Below are 15,816 nucleotides of genomic sequence, written 5' to 3'. Positions count from 1 at the left end.
AGCTTTAACAAAACTGATCAACAGTTTTTGAAAACCACCAAAAATATATGAAACTACAGTATGCTCAACCTTAAACATAAAGTATAAGTATATCTTTAAATAAACAATGATCATATATAAGGTTTTATGTAGATTCATCTAGAAACATTTTGTTTGTGATCTATTCTAAATTCTGGGAAACTGATTCTCATGTCTTTTCATTTGCCAGTGATGCCTAAAATACAGTGCATCTTCTTAGCAAACTCTGGGAAAACGTACAATATGGAAGTAAAACAGCAACAAAGCTATTAACATTGGCCTGGAAATTCTCACAACAGATTCAAAATTAATTTTCCTGTCACAGTTTGTCCTCAACAGAGCATAACGTTGCAGCCAACATCTGCGGACGCGTGCAGGCATTAAATTCAGTTCAAACCAACCACTAGTTGGCTGTGCTTCTCTGGTTATGATTGTTAGAGGTTACAGTACGTTTTGGTCCCCGTTCTTGGCACATGGTACAGATACAACCAGCCATTATATTTCTGTAAGTCTAATAATTCTCTCTCCCCACATCAGTGAAGATGAAGAGCGTTTGGTGAGCTAAATTGTGGAAGAGTGTGGGTCGGCTTGTTGGCTTCTCTATGAGCAGGCGAAAGTCAAAAGTCACACTGATACCCCGCTGTGTTTCCCATCACTACACAGAGATAGCCCAGGATGGAAAAGCAAGGTAGTGGTTTAATATTTGGGAGATCTGCTGTACCACTTAGAGGTTGGCTAGCTGTCCACATCACAGGGACCTCTGATTTGTGGCCTCTGTAATTATCATGCAATGGACTATTTCAGTGATATTCGACTATGTATTAGACCAGAAACCACGTAAGATCGGGTTTCCATGGCAAGCCTGGAAGTCCCTGGCAAAAAATAACAAACAAAGAGAGCTCGATCAAGATTAAACGTGACTGTTGGAGACCCATGAGGCTCGTAAGGGTTCGGTCAGTTCAAGCAGTGCACTCTGGGAATGACTGGGGTGTAGATATTGACTGCCAGCATACTAACAGAAACACACCCTGGTTTTATATTCCATTTTGGATGTTCATTGTCAAACTGTAAATGGTATGAGAACTATAAATTAGTTTAACGTACAGAGGTGCTTTTTAAATATGACTGAGAGGAAATGAAAACTCATAAGTATTCATACAATTTATATGAATTAATAATGAATCGATAATTCAATTTATTAATAATTTAATATTAATGACAATCATAATTAAATAAGAAAAATGATATAATATTAATAACAAAGAATGCCAAAAATGCACTTGTTGTTCACCTGGAAACAATGCAACATCAAATGGTAAATTAAATCATCTAATTATTATCGAAATTTCAAAGTACATTGTAAAAAAATTTTTCGAAGTTGTAAAAAAACAACAACAAATATTAATGGAGTATGTATTAAAGGAAAATACTATTTTTGTTTTTCTTCTTTAAAATTGTATGTTTATTTCAATGCATTAATTGCTGTTTCTTTGTAATTATTTGTGAAACTTACTAGGAATTTCTGAGTGAAACTCTGAGTGAATCTACACCCTTTTAGTTTTTGTGTAGTCTAGTTGTTTTTTATATAACAAAATGGACAAATATACAGTATATGTAATTTGTGAGATAATAACAATACATAATTTGTTAAAATTATATACCTGGATGGGAATTTGATTGGAAAAATCTGTACTTTTACACATCTTGCTCTTTAGTTAGTTAGTTGTTTAAAAATTGGTCAGTTGGTGTTTTGTCATGTCTTTTCATGGTCATGTCTAAAAATAAGTGTATGACGCCCCTGGTCAAACCCTCAGTGTCGTCAGGGGTTTAAATCAAATTTCCAAACTCAGTGCCACAGAATATGACTAAACGGATACCAACACTGACATGCGATTCTCATGTTTCTCATTGAAAGCAAAGAACAAAAAACTGAATTATTTAATGCGGTCAACATGTAAGATCAATCCTGTTCCATGGCTAAACACCAGATGCCACTTGCATCGAAAGAAGAACCAATTCAAATGTATTAAAATGTCCTTTTTCATAATAGGCATAATATGATCAAGTCCATAGATGGAAGTTTCTAACATCTGGTGTCCGTCTGTCACTTAGTGTAAAACAGAGGTCCATTGAAAGTGATTGAACAGCCTCATAAAGCTGTTGAGTTTGTTGTCCCAAACCCCGGAGGAAAATTAGCATTAGGTTTTACAGTTTTTTAAATTAATGAGTAAATTAAGGTACAGTATCTCACAAAAGTGAGTACACCCCTCACATTTCGGCAACCATTTTAGTATATCTTCTCAAGGGACAATTCTATAGAAATGAAACTTGGATATATTTAAGAGTAGTCAAAGTGCAACTTGTATAGCAGTAAAGATTTACTGTCCTCTGAAAATAACTCAACATACAGCCATTATTGTCAAAAAAGCTGGCAACAAAAGTGAGTACACCCTAAGTGATAACAGCTATACGTCGTTTAACCATGCAAAGCCACACGTCCTATTCATCATGTTCATGTTTTTGTCTGCTTGACAGGACTATACAAATTTGTGTATCTTATATTACAACAGTTAAAATTTGGTGATTTGAGTACAATTCTCTCATATACCCCCTTTCCACCAGCAGGAACCAGGTGCTAGTTCAGAGCCAGTGCTATTGCCGGTTCTTAGTTGGTTCAACTGGTGAGCCCTTAAAGAACCGGTTGCTTTTCCACAGGCTAGAAAGCAGGGTTATACAGAAGTTTTCCAAGACGGGTTTCACTCGGAACAGGCCTCGCAAGGGTCGATCAAAGAAGTTAGGTCCTCGTGCTGTGCGTCAAGTGCAGAAGCTGGCTTCAAAAAACAGACGCATGAGTGCTGTCAGCATTGCTTTAGAGGTCGCAGAAGCGGAAGGTCAGCTTGTCAGTACTCAGACCATACACTGCACACTGCAACTAGTCGGTTTGCATGGCCGTCGTCCCAGAAGGAAGCCTCTTCTGAAGCTGGAACCATGTCCTGTGGTCTGATGAGATTAAGGTAAATTTGTTTGGCTCAGATGGTGTCCAGCATGTGTGGTGACGCCCTGGTGAGGAGTACCAAGAAAATTGTCTCTTGCTTACACACTGTAAAAAAAATGTTGAGCCAACTTAAAATGTCATTTTAAGTTTATACAACAAAAATTTGAGAATCTCCCACAAAAATAAGTTGAGCAAACTCGAAAATTTGCTGAAGCTGGTTACCTTAAAATTTTAAGTTGTCTCAACTTTTTTTTTTTTTTTACAGTGCAGTCAAGCATGGTGGTGGTAGCTTCATGGTCTGGGGCTGCATGAGTTCTGCTGGTGCTGGGGAGCTGAGGTTTACTGAGGGAAACATGGATTCCAACATGTACTGTGACATTCTGAAGCAGAATATGATGCCCTCCCTTCAGAAACTGGGCCGAACGGCAGTTTTCCAACATAATAACAACCCCAAACACACCGCCAAGATGACAACTGCCTTGCTGATGAAGCTGAAGGTGAAGGTGATGGAGTGGCCAAGTATGTCTCCAGACCTGAACCCTATGGAGCACATGTGGGGCATTCACCATGTGTCTAACATCCAACAGCTCCGTGATGTTATTATGGAGGAGTTGAAGAGGACTCCAGCAACAACCTGCGCAGCTCTGGTGAATTCCAAGCTCAGGAGCATTAAGGCAGTGCTAGATAACAATGGTGCTCCTACAAAATATTGACACTTTGGACACAGTTTTGACATGTTGACTTAGGGTGTACTCATTTTTGTTGCCAGTTATTTAGACAATAATGGCTATATGCTGAGTTATATTTAGAGGACAGTAAATTTGCACTGCTATACAAGCTGCACATTGACTACTCTAAAATATATCCAAGTTTCATTTGCTTAGTATTGTCCCTTAAGAAGATATACTAAAATTGTTGCTGAAATGTGAGGGGTGTACTCACTTTTGTGAGATACTGTAAACTTTCACTCTATAACAGAAATTACACCGTCATATGTTAAGATGTTGTCTGCTTTGAAGCTGGACAAAAGGATCTTAAGGACATTGATGTTAAATTCTGCATCACCTGAATTTTATTTTTTTTCAGCTCAGTTTTTTGTTCATCAAAGCAGCTGTGTGAATGACTTTGACCACCTTACCTTGAACTGACCTGACGCTCTGCTATTATTCTCATGGTGGATGGCTGGAGTTGTGAAGGTCAGAGAAAGATACTCACCAGCAGCTCTAAAGCTCTTAATTTCCTCTCCCTCTGTGAAAGAAAAAGGTGGAACGTTGAACAAAAGACAGGAAATTGTTGGAAACATGGCAGTTAATGAAGAATGAGAAAGTTGTGCTCTATATTCACACTCTGTGTAATTAAATATGGGCAGCATATGGGTGAACGGGGCTATGAATTCACATGTGCAGAACTTTCCTCATCTGGCTGGACTCATAGGAAATTGTTTCTGTAATGTTTTAATGATAATATTAATATAAGGACATAGAATAAAACATATGACCAGGCCAAAGAAAGCTGTGTAGAACACCTATAATTTACAAAGCTCTACATCTCCTGTCCTCTGCATGTTCGTTTATTAAATAATTTAGCTAACAATAAGAATGTAATTCTATTTCTGCAACATGTAAAATGTCTTACAATCTATTTAATGGAATTGTGCAAAATCAGTGCAGAAAATGAAAATTGTCTGCTTATTTTGTCTGGACCAGTGTTTTTTTATAACCATTTATTATTATAGTACTTATCAATATTTTAAAGTACACTGTAAAAAATAAGTGTAATTTTAACTGTAAAATTTTGTAAAAACGCTACTGAAAAAAACTGTTAATATGTTGACAGTGAGTTCCTGTACTATATACAGGGGAAAACTGTAAAAGATCTAACCAGACATTTCATGTAATTTTACAGTAAAATGCTGTTAATTGTACAGTTTTTAGAAGTAAAAATAACAAATAAATGTATAATTTACAGTCAAAAACTGTAAACTGATATTCCCAGAATTCCCTGCGTGACACTCCACATTTGAAAGTATTTTGTTTAAATAATCATGTTTTTTAATAGTTTTTTGTTATCAGTTATGTACATTTGGGCTTTATGTTACATCTTCTGTTGTTTAATGAAAGTTTATTGCATTATTTAAGTATCATGTGTGTTACCATGATGGTGTTTTGTGTTTGCATGAATGACCCTGTGCACCTTCTATATATTAGTATATACTTCTGTTTGTGGCGAAGCTACCTGATTCTTCATGTGGCTTTCTCTTTTACCACCTCTTTTTATTATGGTGGTTGTCAGTATGTTAAAGGTACAAAACAGATTTTAATAGCAGTGTGTGTCGTTTAATTTAGTGGTTTACATTCCAATTTCCCTGTTTGTAAATTACAGTTTTATACTGTAAATTTTACAGTTTTGTTCTGTAAATGTGTTTACAGTTTTTTTCTGTATTTTTTACAAAATTATTCTGGAATTTTTTTTACAGTGTATCCTTTATTTTTATATTTCCAGTATTCATTTTAAGTTTCAGTAACTTTTAAATAAGCCTTTATTTTATATTTCCAGTTTTCATTTTCATTTTTAGTCATTTAGATGTGCCTTTGCCATTTTATTAGGTTTTTTAATACTTCTGTATTCCTAAGTAAACTTGTTGCCAACACAACATTTACATTTTTTTATTCAATATTTATATTTCATTTTATTTTATAATAATATAAAAATTATATTTAATGGTTATAGTTTTAGTTAACAATAATATCACTGGTCTGGAAATAATAGCTGAAAATCATTTTGACGTCAGATATGAATGTAATTGTTCACAGCTTTTAAATAAAAGGTCTGAGGTAGAACTTATGATGATATCCGCTCTTGAAACCTGAGTTAAACTCACAAACCAATATGAAATTAAACACATATTTTCTCTAGTCATTTAGTATTTTCTCTGCACCTAGTCATTTACTATATGATTTGTATTTTATACCAGTCCTAAATATTACACAAAATGCAATTTTTCCAAGAAAAATTGATCTTGTGCTTGCAGGCTTTTGGGTGATCACCACAGATCCCATAAAACCCATAAAGGTGGCCATTTTATGATTTGATGTGTTTCTGGGGTAATTAAGGTTTTGTGTGTGTGTGTGTGTGTGTGTGTGTGTGTGTGTGTACGAGTAGGGAATGAGAGGGGGTGTTGAGGCTTGTCAATTTACTGAGCATGATGGGATATTAAACAGAGGTAGAGCTGGTAGACACACTCTCCAAAAAACCATCTAATGATCACAAACTTCAAGTGAGTGTGTTGTGGTCAGAGGTCTCACACACAGTCTTATGATGTGGCAACAACACATCAAATACAGAACACACACATTGGCCCACCTGCTCCGTTCTGTGTATGTGTGTGTGTGAGACAACAAAGAAAAAACACCACACACTTTCACACAGACCACATTTTACATTTTGCAAACCACCAAGTAAGCAGTTCTGAAGGGCGTTTCAAATCTACAACAGATCTTTAAATCTTTAAGATGCTTCATGTTGTGCAGATGTATATTCTGTGATTCGTTCATTGCATCTGTTCATGTGACAAATGAACTAAAGACTCAGGAAGTGACCTAATCATTTGTGTTTCCCATAATTGTCTTTGGATACATGCTGATTTCCTAATTTGGAGTATGATCAAAGATTGCATATGTGAATGTGTACAGGGAATTTGGCATTTAATTACATTTTAATGACTTGAATAAAGATTAGTAAACGAGAATGAAAAACAGAGTCAGTAAAGTAAGCCAATCTTCTCATCAGATGATAAGAAATACCTTGACCTATAAACTTCTATTGTAAGTGTATGAGGGTTTTTGTGTTGTTTTGCAGGGATGAGCCAAAATTATTATCTTTGATAAATGACAGCCAGATGCTATCAATAGAGTTGAACTTGTTTGAATCATTCCTTTAACCTATTAAGTACTTTAAAAATAGGTTTTGTAAAATTATACTATAAAGCGTGAAGACACAAGTCTAAATATCTCTGTGATGTGTTTGCGTGGCTCTGTGGTCCTTTGTTTGTGGTGGAGGGGGGCTGCAGTTTTTAAGCAGGGAGGGGCAGGAAAAGGAGCTGAGAGAGGAAGCCAAAAAGCATTCAAATATGGAGCCAAAATCTGGAGGATAATCTCTTTGGCTCTGCTAAAAAGTGTCTGTGGTTGAAACTCTTAATTTTGAGATCATTTTGGGTTGAAAAATAAAAACACCCCAAGGATTGCAAGTTCAGAGGGGTAGTTTAAGTAATCAATCCCATGTTTCATCTCAGTGTGCAGTGAGAAAAATTACCACAGCAACCTGCAGGTGGTTCCTATTTTAGTGTCCAGATCATCTTTTCAGCAGACTCTCCACAGTCTCTTTCCCTCTTTTGATTTGTCTATCTCTCCTCTAATGCCATCGTGTTTTCTGAAAGAGTAAGAGCACTGATGTGGATTGATGTCAGTGTTTTCTCTGGTTTGTTTGGGCCTTTCCCTATATCATACACACTATATACTGTTTATTCAGTCTTTCTACTTCAGAATTTTATATTTATTTCAATGTTTCACTTGACGATTCAGTGTAAATATTTCAGAGTGAAAACTGTTTCAGGGTATATTACAAATGCCATCTGCAAACAAATCATGATAGATTTGTTTCTCAGAATTATCTCATTAACTTTCTAGATGATTTGTTTATTTAAGCCCATTTCAGCGAAATAAGAAAAAAAAATCATGCTTTTGTAACTGGTATGAAAAATGTATTGATTTAACTTGACTTGGGGTTTTTTTTTATACTGTATTATTATTTATATATGTGTTTACTTTATAATGTTCTAATTCTATTGTGTTTTGTAATAGGAGTGAGTTAATGATCTTCACAATCTTCACGATCTTCACTTAATATTCACGAGTTATAAGTATTAATGTAGCTGGACTTTTCTTTGGATGTTTGGTTTCCTGAGGGAGCGTCATTAGTGGAACACTTCCTGAGTTTCCCCTTTGCGCGTGAGCACGTGCAATATCGTCAGTCTGATATATGTGAAACTGACGAGCGCGTGGGTTGTTTGCTTCTCTCCGTGAATACATCTGAGTGTGACCAGTGTAAGAGAAGCTGATGCACTATCGATCCACTGATGATCTCTCTTCATTTCTCTCAGATTAAAAGTCACTGGATCTCATTGCTGAGTGTCTGAGTGGTTATTGTGCAATGAGTGACGGATCCAGACATGCTACACTTTGTTAAAAAAGGATAGCTAAAAAGTCAATTATGAGAGTCAATTTGTCATTGTGAAATATGATATAAAAAGTCAAAATGATGACTTAAAAAGTTTTTTAAAAATGGAATATTGTCTTTTTAATATAATGTAAATCTACAAATCTATCAATCTTAATAAAATATAAATATAAACAAGTTTGTGTTCAAATCTCTTTTCATTAGCTTTTTGGCTAGTGTTGATAACCTAGTTGTATTGTATTTTATGTATTTGTATGTTGATTGTACAGCACTTTGATCTGCATGTGCAGTTGTAAAGTGCCTTATAAATAAATGAAAATTAAATGAAATAAAAAGTTGAAATTATGAAATAAAAAGTATCAAAATAATGAGAAAATATGACATGAAAATTATGAGATGAAAGTCAAGATATATGACATAAAAAATGCTAAATTATGAGATGAAAATTTTGAATTATTACATTAAGTCATAATTGTGACATAAAAAGTAAAATATTATGGCTTTTTATACCATAATTTCGACTATTTATCTCAGAAGTTTGACTTCTGTCTTGTAATTCTGACATAATTATTCAAATTTGGACATTATGATTTATCAAAGCATGACTTGTTATGTGGCAAAAACAGGTTTTCACATGTTTGAATTGGAAACAAATATCTCAGTTTTTAAGCACATACAGTATCTCACAAAAGTGAGTACACCCCTCACATTTCGGCAATCATTTTAGTATATCTTTTCAAGGGACAATACTATAGAAATTAAACTTGGATATATTTAAGAGTAGTCAAAGTGCAACTTGTATAGCAGTAAAGATTTACTGTCCTCTGAAAATAACTCAACATACAGCCATTATTGTCAAAAAAGCTGGCAACAAAAGTGAGTACACCCTAAGTGATAACAGCTATACGTCGTTTAACTATGCAAAGCCACACGTCCTATTCATCATGTTCATGTATTTGTCTGCTTGACAGGACCATACAAATTTTTGCATCTTGTTTTAGAGCAGTTACAATTTGGTGCTTTGAGTACAATTCTCTCATACTGACCACTGGATGTTCAACATGGCACCTCATGGCAAAGAACTCTCTGAGGATTTGAGAGTTAGAAATGTTGCTCTCCACATGGCCGAGGAAACACCTTGAGTTACAGTACAGTGGCCAGGGTCATACAGAGGTTTTCCAAGACGGGTTTCACTCAGAACAGGCCTCGCAAGTGTCGATCAAAGAAGTTGAGTCCTCGTGCTGTGCGTCAAGTGCAGAAGCTGGCTTCCAAAAACAGACGAATGAGTGCTGCCAGCATTGCTTTAGAGGCTGCAGAAGCAGAAGGTCAGCTTGTCAGTGCTCAGACCATACGCCGCACACTGCAACAAGTCAGTTTGCATGGCCGTCGTCCCAGAAGGAAGCCTTTTCTAAAGCTGGCTCACAAAAAAAGCCTGCAAACAGTTTGCTGAAGACAACCTGGCAAAGAGCATGAATTACTGGAACCATGTCCTATGGTTTGATGAGTCTAAGTTAAACTTGTTTGGCTCAGATGGTGTCCAGCATGTGTGGTGACGCCCTGGTGAGGAGTACCAAGAAAATTGTCTCTTGCTTACACAGAGCCAACTTTTTGAGCCAACTTAAAATTTTAAGGCAACCAGCTTCAGCAAAAATCAAAAATCTGCTGAAGCTGGTTGCCTTAAAATTTTAAGTTGGCGCAACTTTTTTTTTTTTTTTTTTTACAGTGCAGTCAAGCATGGTGGTGGTAGCTTCATGGTCTGGGGCTGCATGAGTTCTGCTGGTGCTGGGGAGCTGAGGTTTACTGAGGGAAACATGGATTCCAACATGTACTGTGACATTCTGAAGCAGAAGATGATACCCTCTCTTCAGAAACTGGGCCGAACGGCAGTTTTCCAACATAATAACAACCCCAAACACACCGCCAAGACGACAACTGCCTTGCTGATGAAGCTGAAGGTGAAGGTGATGGAGTGGCCAAGTATGTCTCCAGACCTGAACCCTACTGAGCACCTGTGGGGCAACCTCAAGCAGAAGGTGGAGAAGCACCATGTGTCTAAGAACACACCAACAGCTCTGTGATGTTATTATGGAGGAGTGGAAGAGGATGCCAGCAACAACCTGCGCAGCTCTGGTGAATTCCAAGCTCAGGAGGATTAAGACAGTGCTAGATAACAATGGTGCCCCTACAAAATATTGACACTTGGGGTACAGTTTTGACATGTTGACTTAGGGTGTACTCATTTTTGTTGCCAGTTATTTGGACAAAAATAGCTATATGTTGAGTTATATTTAGAAGACAGTAAATGTGTACCTCTATACAAGCTGCACATTGACTACTCTAAAATATATCCAAGTTTCATTTGTGTAGTATTGTCCCTTGAGGAGATATACTAAAATCTTTGCTGAAATGTGAGGGGTGTACTCACTTTTGTGAGATGCTGTACATAAACAAATAAATAATATATTAAACAATTATTTAAAAGGAACAATTGAATCTGGAGGTCAGTAACAACAAGAGGACCATCTTACAATATTGTACAATGGTACAATAGTTCTGAACAACAATACTAAAATCTGTCATCACTGTAAAATTATTCACAGCACCCCTGCAAATTTATTGCTTGAACAGATTTAAATGACCTCACAACATGTGGTGAACTGCAATTACTCAACAGAAAGCATAAATTTTTAAAGGCACTCAGAGTGTTGCATGAAGTGTTTGTGAGTTGGCTCTGACAAGAGCACTGACCTGGCCCTATACCCAGCAGAGAGAGAAAGGCAGACTGCGAGAGGAGGTTGTGAAGGACACCAGCATGGGAAGTGGGGAGAATCTTGGCATGACTGAGAGTGTTTCGACTGATATGTTTAAGAGATGCCAGAAAAGCCTGCGAGGAAAGCCAGCTCTCAATCACCTCTGCTCTGTACTCTCTCCCACATCTCTCATTCCTCTCCTCTCCTCGCGTTCCCTTTCGGTCTTTCTCTCATGGCAGGAGCCCCGGGCCGAGGTTTGATTGATGCCTGTCTGCAGCTTGAGTAAGAGGACTAAGGAACCAGCACACAGTAGGGAGTGCAGCCTCCTTGCCAAACTGAGTCCTTTGATTCTGAAAAACGAGTGAACTTCAGTCTGGCAGAACTGAAGGTGTTCCTTTCACACACCAGCAAATAAGATTGCACACACTCAAAGACCGTAATGTCATGGTAAAAGTAGCCTCGCTCAGCCCCACAAAACCACATTAATAGGAACGTGTGACCTTTCCATTGTCATTAGCACCTACTTTATCCCAGACATCATTTTATGATGTTATTTGCAGCCTCATTATTACAGTACACTCTCAGAAATAAAGGTACAAAAGCTGTCACTGGGGCGGTACCTTTCAAAAGGTACATGTTTGTACCTAAAGGGTCCATTTTGGTACCTTAAATGTACATATTAGTACTTAAAGTGTACATATTTGAACCTAATAGGTACAAAAGTGTACCTTTTGAAAAGGTACCGCCCCAGTGACAGCTTTTGCACCTTTATTTCTGAGAGTGTACTATCATGCTTTCTTTGCTTTCACATCTATGCTTTACTCGGAGGTAACTGAGCTAGAATTGTACATAGCATTCTTGAAGATTAAATTAACACTTAAGGCAATTAAAAATAAGGCTATTTTTCCCTCAGCAATGCCCAATGTAAAGGATTTCACCAGAATGCATTAATGTACAATTTCTGTTTTTGATGAAAATGTAATCTTTGTTTTCTTGTGATGTATTGGGCTTTTGGGCATATGCACATTTTCATAGGCTATGTTTCATTCTATATATTCATTTATCTTTTATGATTCATTTATGGTTTTATTACATTATAGTCATATTACTGTCTTTTGTTACTCATATACTCAAGTTTTATGCATTTATGCATGCTCATATTCCATTGACGTAGTATATTTCCTTCATTTGACATATAAAAAGTACATTTTGTTATGCTTAAGTGATGTTTGGACAGGATATTGGAAACTTATTCTCTGCAAAAATATTTCTCTATTTCTATCTTACTTCAACCTACTGCATTTCACAGGTCATGTCAACGTGACCTAGCCCTGAACTAAATTCACCTTTGGTAGGGGAAATATTTGACAACATGTAGATAATAACATAATGGAAAATAACCATTTGACATTTAACGATCAGACATAAACATCATGTAATGTTGTAAAAGGTATATGTCTCGAGTATATATATTATTCCCACTTAGATTCAGACAGCTTCTTCTTCTCTCAGATTTTTAGACTATTCTCAGTTTGGATATTGAATCCATTTAATCTTGTCTTTTAATTTTCATATTTTACATTTAATCACTTGTAATTGTTATGTGCATCGTAAATTCAGCTTTGCTGAATGTTTACATTTTAAAAATATATTAAAACAGAAAATAATTATTAAATTGTAATAATATTTCACAATATTACTGTTTCTACTGTATTTTTTATCAAATAAATGCAACCTTGATGAGCATAGGAGACTTCTTTCAATGGTAAGTATGAAACCTTTGACCAGTGTGTGCAAATTGGTGATAATAAAACATTTAAAGAGACTTTGAAGAGATTTTTAAAGAGAAATTTAAAGAGAGTCATCCAAAAATGAACATTCTGTCATCATTTACTCACCCTCATGTCATTCCAAACCTGTATGGCTTTCACTTTGACACACAAAAGTGGATAAAAAGCAAACGAAAGAACTCCAAACACCACAAAAAGTACCATAAAACTTGTTTTCCAAGTCGTTATTCACTGAGAGTTCGAGAGAAGTAGTAGTCTGAATGATTCCTAAGTTTTGTGTAAGAGGATCCATGTTCCTCTATGGGGAATCAATCTACTGCATATATGTTCAATCATACTGCAGTAAAAAAATGACTCATATTTCCCTAAGGTAACTGCTAATTGACATAAAATACATATCAGTTTCTGCAGCCAAGCATTAAAATTGATTAACACTTCAGAGTGGGTGGCTGTGCACCATTGCTTTTTGGAAAATGTACATAAGTTAATTTCACAGCAACTCTCATGGCTTGGCATCACTCCAAATTTTTAATATAAAAGAAACTGCATCCACTTCCCACAACAGAAACCATATTTAACCAGAAATCTAAAAGATTTAACTCATAACTGAGGCATGATGGGTTTTGCTTCTGTATATGCAATCGTGAGACTTCATTTGTGTGCATGCATGACTTTGTACAGTATGGGCACTGTGTGTTTGTATATGGATTTGCCACATTGGTCTGTTTTCATTTAACAGCACTGAAGAAAGAGAGTTTAGCCAGGGAACAGCACAGGCTCTAATTTGCAGTGGGGATAGTGTGCGATGATCTGGTAAAACACTGCATGGTGTTTTCACTCTAAATACGGCGGCAGGCCTTGCACACATCAGAAGCTGACCGCTCCTGGGTTACGCACTCACGCTGACATACTAAAAATATCAGCTGAAAATATTTTGGGACACTGCACACACCAAAAAAAAAAAAGAAAAGCTGCATAAAGTTAGTAAACTCTGAAGTCTTGACTTCTAATTGACAGATTTTACTGTGAAACTCATTTTGAGGTCAGTGCAAGGAAAGAATGGAACATCTAGCTGGACAAAAATTTGCCAAGAAATATTCAACAATGCTATAGGAAAAGAATCAAGAAACACTTCATCCTTTGGACTTGCTTTTCATGTGTTAATAAGCAAATTCCTGTGCTTTCCTCTCCAACATGTACAAATATTCAGCTATTGTTGTCCAGTGTTGAGTTTATTTTCTCTCTTAACTCAAAGTCCACCCTTCCTCTTCTCTTTAATTTGCCGTTTGGCAGAGACACACTGCTGATCGAACACTGGTCCCTTGTCAGTTTGAGACTCGTTAAAAGGATTTGACACTTTTTGCATTTAGTGCTGCCAAGAAATTGGTACAAGTAGGAACATTACATATTGTTTTATTTTAATATTTGAATGGGGCTTTGATAGTACACTCTTTTACATTTTTTTTGTAAGTGTATTGTGTTCCTGATGAGCTAATGGTTGCTTCTTTTTTGTTCTGGGACAGAGGAGATTCTTGGAAATGGGAAACACTTGGAAGTGTTCTGGTCCACAAAAGTTAACATTTTAAATATGATGACATATATCGAATCAAACATTCAAGGCTTTTTAAACATTTTTAAAACATTCAAACAATGTCGTAAAAACTTTCCTTTTCTAGTTATAAAATGTTTTGGATGAATTTTCAATTCAAAATCACTATTCTGAATGCTGTTTGCTATCTTAATTCAAATTTGATTTGAAATTGATGTACAAAACATTACCAATTGAATTCTAAATAGCACACATCCCTGTAAGAGATTGATGTAATGTGTACTGATAATGAGAATCTATTAGGATTTAAAATAGTAAACATAATCATTCTAGAAAAATGATAGCTTGATAATTTCAGGGTATATTTCCTTTAGAATCACTGTAAATAATATTGAAGCCAATATAACAGAGTCTTTGAATCCAGCACTGAAAAATTATGCCAAAATAAAGAAAAACTCTGGTAATGAATCTTATGTTATTTGTATAACGTTAACATTATATCAGTCAGGCAACCCGTGGAATTCACAGCAAGTGTCAATATTTATCCGCTATTAGAATGAACTGCCAAAACCCAGAGAGGGATCTGGCAGGAAGTTAGGGTGTGCTCACTCACAGCTGTCCGATAAACATCAAACAGAGGGTGATGGTGAGATGAAAACCTCTTCTGCTGTTGATGCAGTCTTGTGATTGAGTGCTCAAATCTTGATGACATGATAGATTCACACGAACCCTAATAAATACATCAAAAACACAAAAATTTGGCTGACTGGACGGCCCAAAGCGATCGCCACCTGTGTAAGTCTCCTTTTATTCTTATAAACCCATCATGCAGAGCATGTCAGTAAAACAGTTCAGCTCCAGGTGCATCAAGGGAAATGCTGAGCTTGTTATTATTGCACTACTGGAAGGAAACCACAGACAGAGGCAGGGAGGCAACATAGGAGGGGGGGATATTTTGGCGTCTTGGAAAGGAGGAAGTGTGTTCGAGAGAGAACATCTCGCTCCTCTGACACCAGGAAAACGGGTAAAAGTTATTAATATCTGTGTGAGTGTGACTGGGAAGTTGTGTAAAGCTTTCCCGGAAGTGTGGCCGTGTGCACCAGGGTGGTTCCCATGATGCCGTGCTGTGTTGTTTGGGTCACTTCAGGGTGCGGTTGCTAGTTTTCCACTTTGGGTGGATCCAGGAACCGTATCAGGAACAGAGGACCATCAGAAACCACAACACTTTGACTATGTTGAACTGAGTTTGTCTCGGTCAAACCCCACAGAACCGAAACAGCAAGTTGGCATTGATGATGTGGCTACGGTCACTCCGGCAGAGCAGGAAACAGCTCCAGTGCCCTGCTGTGGTGCAGGGATTTTCTGAGCACAGCGCATTGTTTGGTTTGCGCTTGTGAGATGGCTGTTTAGCCCACAGAACTGATTGTCAGGCAATGAAAACACATCACGCCGAGGAAAGGCGTACATGAAAGCATCACA

Source organism: Onychostoma macrolepis, chromosome 10 (assembly GCF_012432095.1).
Source record: "Onychostoma macrolepis isolate SWU-2019 chromosome 10, ASM1243209v1, whole genome shotgun sequence".
Lineage (NCBI taxonomy): Eukaryota > Metazoa > Chordata > Actinopteri > Cypriniformes > Cyprinidae > Onychostoma > Onychostoma macrolepis.
The sequence above is the reverse complement of the archived record's forward strand: the minus strand, read 5'-3'. Positions refer to the sequence as shown.